We start from the raw sequence: 7,998 nt of genomic DNA, 5'->3' as shown, positions 1-7,998 counted from the left end.
GCCACTACAACTGAGAAGAGGTTAAGAAAATCATAGTTAATCTCGCCGTTTAGCCGTGCTTCATTGAATTTCTTCCCTTTGACATTCTGAAAACTAGGCAGAAATAACATTGCGTCAACACCCGAGTTCGGCCTTTGTGATGCCTTATTTTAATTAAGCAGTCAGATTTCCCTGGTCCGCACCAGTTCTAAGTCTGCTGCTAGGTGCTGGCCGAGACAGAACTGCGCCCCGTGTCCCAGGGATAGACAAGCACCGCAGCTGGGGCAATCCACAAGAAGAGCCCCGTTTACATCCAGAGTCACTGCTGTTCCTCCAGGATGGAATCTCGAATCTCGTCCCTCTGCAGCATTTGCCCAGCCCCGCTTCACACTACAGCCAGACCAACTTAGCCCTTAGAGACAATCCGTATCCCTAAAATACGGAACTGACTTGCCAACTTCCCTTACCTACATTGTTCTAACATTCCAGAGGCTGTTCACCTTGGAGACCTGTTGCAGATATACGTACAGCCCAGTGCGAGATTGACACCATCTGCCCTGGATTTTCAAGGTCCAGCTAGAGTTCTCGGATGCCGCCAGAACTGCGACGCATTCTAAAGCTTGGACCACTCTCTTGGGATGAACCCATTCCATGGCGCCCTGCCCTTCACACAGAAATCCTCTCTCCCCGGGGCTCCTGTTGGCTTCGCTGGGAGCGTATGCGTTACCACCCTGGATGACATGAGGGTGCCTGACTCCGCCACTCTGCATTCAGGGATCTGAACCTGACTCCCTTTCAATCAGCCAAAGGCAACAGACAACATTGCCAGTCCCTTCTGAATGGAGCTCGCCTATTGTTGCGGAGATTCTGCTCATGCACAGAACTATGCACAGGAAACCAGGACCTCAGTGAATTGTGGTGTACCAAAACACTCACCTCAGTACCCAGAACCCCTATCCGACTAGCATCAGTGTCTCATTCGTTCTCCGTATCACCTCGAAGCTACCAATGATTAGACAACCCAGAACATGCGACTTAGCGTACTCTCACAAATGGTAGGAATCAGAAACACCTTTTCGTTATTATTTTCATATCAGTCCACAATAAGAGCAATCACAGACACGGTAAAGTTTAAAAGTTTATTTTTAACTACGTGCTCTAAGGTGCAGTACTTTGGCTAATATAAGCAGGCAAATGATTAAAGACAAAACCATCAGCATTGTTACAATACCATAGAAAATGAAGGGAGAAATCATATTACAAATGATAGTGGAAAACAGGTCTTATAATACGTTGTGAACCACCCTCCCTGCATTAGTAAACTAGTTTTATAAACTAATAGAAGGTCTCTAGGTTTGAATGGGGAACCACATACCTCAAAGATCAGCTTAGATGAATCACATCACAGGATCAGCTCTGCTCTCTGTATCTGGAAAGGTTTTTCTCCAAGTGTCTGAATCATGCATGCAAATGCAATATTAAAGACACCCGAGTTTCAGTTATTTGCAGCTGTGTGCTTGTTGTTTCTAGAGCGTGGGCCGATCAACCTGAATTCAACAGCATACATTGTTATTTGACCTTGACGGTTTCTGCACAGAGTGTTCAGACTAAGGTCGCGGTGCATATCTAGGTATGTGAACAACAGACCGTTCTCATGTGAATGAAAAGCAAGCAAGCATTTTTACTTGTAATAACAACTACCTATAGTGTCGTGTGCAAAAGCAGCAAAGCGACAAGATGGCATTTTGCTTCTAAAGCGCTTATGCTAACATAGCAATGTATGCAGGAAAATCCCTGTCTTCACTACACTATCTCTCAGGACCCGGTTGACCCATGTTCAACTGCTGTTCACATGGATCCTTTTCCACTTTGCCATTCAAAGTTCTCATTTGAATATTTGCTACTACCACCAAGATCTGCACGTGTGGTGACTCCACCCGGGCCCTAACCCCGGGCTTCCATGAGCACCGCGGCAGCCCTCCTACTTTGTCAAGGCTTAGTCCCCAAGGCTAGTTCAACACAAAGAAAATATACTCTACCCTTTATATCAGAAAAAGTACAATGTATCAAGGATTTAAATACAGGCTAGAGACACTCTGATAGAAACGAACATAGAATATGTATACACACATATATAACTACTCTTTTTTGTGTTTTATACAAATTGTATTTCGCTAGTTTTGTTATTTCAAATTATACAGATCATATTTTATACATTTGATAAATTCTATGCAACAAAGGAAGGAGAAAACAGGTTCCCAATAGGAAAAAGAAAACTAATCACACATACATTCATTCACATCCAAAACAGACATTCATACAGAATCACACAAATGCACTGTTCATACTAGTCCCCAAGGCTCTCAGCAGCGGGGATGGCTGGGTATGGTCTTGATGCTCCAGCACCATCCATTTTCAGGGCTACTTGAGTGGCCAGGTGAGTTTTTACACACTCCTTAGTGGATTACAACTGCCATGGTCACCGTCCTGCTGTCTATATCAACCAACACCTTTTCTGGGTTCTGATGAGTATCGGCATTGGGCTCCTTAACCTGGCATTCAGTTCATACTGCAGCATTCTGCATTCCAAAAGTGCCGCACTAGGCACTGGCTTTTGATGCCCAACACCACACCAGCAAGCTGGGATTCTTACCCATTCAAAGTTTGAGAATAGATTGAATTGATTTGGCCTGAAGATCTTAGATCATTTGCTTTGCCAGATAAAACCGGGGATTCTGAGTGCCTGCTATCCTGAGGGGTATCAGATACTAGATGATTCGATTAATCTTTTACCCCTATACCCAGGTCGAATGACCGATTTGCATGACAGGACCGCTATGAACCTCCACCAGAGGTTCCTCTGGCTTTTCCTTGCCCAGGCATAGTTCACCTTTTTCGGGTCCTGTCACACAGGCTTATGCTCCACCTCCGCAGTGATGCGGGTGAGACGGGCCAGTGGTGCACCCACTGCTGGGGCATTGTGGGATCCTGCCTCAGCCAGTGTGCTTAGTCCCTCATCTTCATTGAGCCACAGGGTTTTGCTCAGCCCTCATACACATGCACATGTTAAACTCCTTGGTCTGTGTTTCAAGATGCATCAGATGGGTAACCCACATTGCTGCCTCTGGCACCCAGCATGGGCCTCCCCACCCAGCCACGTGACACAGGCGGGGTGCACAGAGCACAGTCCATCCCAGTCAACATTCCCACAGGGATAAAGGGGCCCTATACCCCTTTCACACTCTGGCACACCCTGAGAGGGGATGAGGTGATTGATGGGGGAGAGCAGGGGTGGTCGAATTGCCCTTGGCTCCGCAGACACTGCCAGAGGGGCTGTAACACTCTCCACCGGAACAGAGCACCCCCTACCACCCCAAAGCCTTCCCAGCTGACCAGAAGCCAGTCACGGTGCACTGCCATGGAGGAAATATGCTCTGCAGGGGCAAGGTGCACCCAGACGGTGGTCCCACATAGGTGATCTGCCATCCTGGGTGACAACCTTCCTGCCGTGTTGAATCCTCCAGAAGTGCTGCACAGACCCCACCCGTTTACCTCTTGATGGTTTCACGCCCTCTTGAACTCACTCTTCAAAATGCTTTTCACCTTTCCCTTATGGTACTTGTTTTCTATCAGTCTTGCACCCATATTTAGCCTTATTTTGCTTTGGACTGTATTCCCAAGCAACCCAACTCACAGAACACCTGATCCCGGCGGGCCAGGTGCCGCTACTGGTGTATCACCATTCTAGGGCTGAGCCTCACACAGAACTCCAGGGAATCAGTCTCCTGTACGTCACATTTCTTGCGGCGGCTACTGGGTGGGGATTCGGCGCTGGGCTTTTACCTCTTCACCGTTACTGAGGGAATTCTGATTATTTTATTTTTCTCTATATCCTTCAATTTAGTGGGTCGCTGCATCTGGTCTGCGCTTGTAGTCAGATGCCGAAGTATGGGGGAGCTGGGACGAGACCCTGGGCTGCAGGGTCTGAGGTCAAAACAGCCCATCCTTTCCTGGATTGGAGACTGAATCTTGCAGGGGCCAGGGTGGGAAACTGCACCCGCAGGTAGCCAGGAGGCCCCTTGCTCCATCCGGCCACAGAAGTGAGTGAAAGAGGTGCTGAGCACAGGCAGCCTTAAGACACCACAGACAGCCATGTGCGGCACACAGCCATGGGGAGTAAACAACCTGCGAGAGGCTGTTTTCCATGATTTTTACCACATTTGTCAACGAGATTGGTCTTTAGGAGGCACAATCTTTCGCTGGTTTTCCTCCCTTGTGTATTAGCACAATCGTCGCCTCTCTGAGGTCTGGGGACAAACTACCAAGCTCCCTAGCCAAGGTAAAAATTTGAAGCATCAGCCACACAACATTGGACTTCACACATTTGAAGAATTACAGCTGGAAGCCATTGGCGAGAGGTGTCTTCTGCTACGTAACTGGGATATCGCCTCAGTAACCTACCTCTCAGTGATCTCCTTCTCCAGCAGGCCCCTCTGATCCAGGCCAAGCTGGGGGGGTCGGAGGATCACTAATGAAGTCATACAGATAGCCTTGACCGGTCATGGTGTGGCCCGTGTATAACCCCTCTAAGTAGCACGCAAACGCCTGTGCTATCTCCACAGGGGTATCGCTCAAACCTGACTCTCCTGTTCTAACTCCCCATATCCACCTCTGTCCTTCTTCTTGTCTAGCCAACCAGGCCAGAAGTTTGCCCACCTTGTTGCCTACTTTGTACAATCTACCATGCGTTGCTTGTAACTGGGTCCTGCCCTCCTGACGCACCCGGGTTGTATATTCCTGGCTCACCTCCTCTATTCTATGGGTCAGTTCCTTAGAGGGAGAGGCGGAATAGTCTCACTTCCATTGTATTAGCTTCTCTTCAAGCTTCCTACATTCTGCATCGCTCTTTCAACTCCTGCCCCCCAAGTGTGCTATTATCTAATGACAGTTTTATATGCTTCCCATAAGTCAGCCTCAGATTGGATGGATCTCTCGTTCGCCTTAAAATACTGGTCGGTAGCAGTGACCATCAATGGCCTAGTGTCTCTGTCCATCAGTTCCCAGGCATCAAGCCGCCATGTCCCCCCTCAGTTCCTGAATGGCTATTTGAACCACCCTGGTCAAAGGCAAGTGGCCCGATATCCCTCGAAGGAGAAAATCTGAGTGGGTGAGCCCGCCCATCTTGTGTCTAAGCACCAGGAGATAGTTCAGTCTGGGCAAGGTGCCCATGGAGTTGGCCGCACAGAAATACTGGAGTTGCCCCGGGTGTGTCTCCAGTCACAGGTCTACCGACCCCATGGCTTCCACAAAGGTGGCCATTTGCGTGTCCGCCCCTTGCCCTCTCTCTTGACCATATCACCCTCTCAAGGTCCCTCTGCAGTGTCAGATTGAGGTCATCAACAATCAGTGCTTAATTTGAGCCAGTGGTTTCCGGTGATCAGCACCAACAGTTAATTTGTGCAAAAGTGTTTGTTATTTACATCCATGTTGTGACACAGCTCTGAAGAATACAAACAATGGCAACTTGATAACAATCTCAGCCCAAGGTAAGGCTGCTTCGGTCTATAAATAAACATCTGTTTCCGGGTACAATCAGAGGAGGCACTTCTGCTGACTTTGAGAGGTCCCTACATGCTGAAGTGTTCACCCAGCAGCTGACTGACATCTCTGTGAGGGGTGTCCAGTTTGTGACCAAAACGGAGTCCTACATTCTTACCCATCATTTAATGGGGTTGGATCATCTAGTAGGGTGTTTCTAGGCAGAACATACACATACACCCTAGACATATAGGTTAGGGTCTGCATAGTAGGAGTACGCCAGAATGTTATATTATTTTTTAAGCCTGCATATATACATTGTTTCAGTACAATGGTGAAACTCTTTGTTCTGTTGACTGTCCTGATACTTATTATAACTTTAATCTGCTTCTAACTATTGATCATTGCAGCACATATATTCTATACAAGAATCACTTTGGTTCAATAAAATATTGAAAACGTCCATTTTTGTATATCTCTCTGAGCAAACAAGTGTATAAGCAAAAGGTTCTAGGTCTGTCACCACGGTTTCTGAGGGAACACCAGTGTCATGTTCAGTGATTTCCAAAACTGTTTGCTCCCTGTCTAGGTTTTAGGGACCTTATGGTGGCACTGTGAGCTAGCCGGTCCAAGGGATAACATGTCCTGTGGGGGTGCACAGAATCAAGCTGGCACCATCCCAAAGCCTATGTCATCCACATCGCACAGTTCCTACTGATAAGTGGAAACTAAACGACATGGCACCTCCGACGTTAGTTGGGTTCCTATTTGTATGATTCAACTGAGTAGTTCAATCCTGCCTTCTCAGGGATCTCTACACACCTTTTAACCGGAGACATCTGAGATAGTAGGAAATATCCACCTCAGCTTTGTAGGTATACCATATGTATTGGCTGTTGGCTGTTCAAGCTTGAAAGGATCTAGTGCCCACTATGTTAACTGAACTCTGTAATTCATTTCTTGCAATCATGGCTCAAAACATCTCTGAGAAATGCAGATATGCATTAGCTCAGAAACTACTACAAAATGGCCTCACACTAGATGCTGGGGACGTTCCCTTTGTTATACAGGCACAAGAAGCATATAGAACAGAGGTTACATTCCCAACTGCAAATGATGCAACACAGGTATTTCACGAAATAACAGATGAGTACACTCCATATGAGGCAATAGAAGTTCCTCTCAGCAACCAAGAACATGTTAATTGGTTTAAAGGCGACTTTCCACACACCATAGAAAAAGTGAGACTGGGCCCACTAAGCAATGAGGGGGCCACATGGCCAGTTCTATCCACATACACGGGAAACAGTGTTTACAACGCTGTAAACACAACGAGGTAACTATACAACGCGGTCGTTAAAACGACCGCGTTGTTACCACACGTGCCATTACATCGCAAGTTGTATCAACGACTTGCTGTAGGGGGGGCCTGCAACACCAGGGAATGTGTTGGATTTTAAATTCAAAAACTTCCCTGCTGTTGCACAAACTAGAGTAGGAATAATAATTAGTACTATTCCTAAATCCAGCACGCCCCCTACAGCAAGTCGTTGATACGACTTGTGATGTAATGGCACGCATGGTAACAACACAGTTGTTGTACAGACCGCGTTGTAAAGGAATGCGTTGTAAATGCATTCGTTGTCACATATTCTACATACACCTCATCCTTGTATCAATAATTTGACAGCAGCTCAGCTACAGGGATTATACAATAATCTAGTAACAATATACAGATGCCTTACACAGGTCGTGATGTGAACATTAACACTTACTCCTGCACAGGCAGTTCAAGCTGCACTACCACAGTTGTTCACACAAGGCATTAGTCTACAAACACTGAATGCAGTCATGGGAAAAATTCCCACCAAGAGGGAAGAAATTCAGTTTTGAATTTCACAGTAAACAAATCAGCTGGAAGCAGTGTTTCTCCATAGGGGCCCGCAGGATAAACAGAATATTGACAATATGCTTGCCGATGGGAATGGCTCCTCAGGTAGAAGACAGTGCTACTCGGGGTACAGTCTTCGCTGCATCATATACCAGAACGTATGGTACTGCTTAACTCAAGTTTTACCTGCAGTATTGAAACAGGTCCAGAATAAGCATAGGCAGCACCTGCCCTGGACATAGAAATTAAATTGATGGGCAACTTTGCCACAATATCCGTCATAATGTTGAGTAACATTAAAGGTGAAGCAGCAGCGTTAGCTATACGCCAATGCCTACGGGATATGACTCCCGCACAATAGGAGCGCGAATTACCTAAAATTATCAAAGAACCCTATGCTACATTGGGTAGAGATAATTTGGGTGTCATACCGTGGAAACCACATTTAAAGAGTAATTCTGAAAATGATAACTCTAAGCAAGCACCTGACTCTTCGCAAAGAAGAAGTGGGCCAATAAAAAAAACAAGGATAAAATAAAGTCATGGTGAGGGTCTCCTACAGAGGAATCCACTGAAAAACGTTATAACTT

General features: G+C 46.5%; 1 pseudogene; it reads right to left on the bottom strand.

Moving 5' to 3' along the window:
- Positions 1 to 462: 462 nt before the first annotated feature.
- LOC146867985 (28S ribosomal RNA) lies at positions 463 to 3,887 on the bottom strand (annotated as a pseudogene).
- Between the last annotated feature and the right edge of the window lie 4,111 nt (positions 3,888 to 7,998).

This window comes from Triturus cristatus, chromosome 1_2 (assembly GCF_964204655.1).
Source record: "Triturus cristatus chromosome 1_2, aTriCri1.1, whole genome shotgun sequence".
Lineage (NCBI taxonomy): Eukaryota > Metazoa > Chordata > Amphibia > Caudata > Salamandridae > Triturus > Triturus cristatus.
The sequence above is the reverse complement of the archived record's forward strand: the minus strand, read 5'-3'. Positions and strand labels throughout refer to the sequence as shown.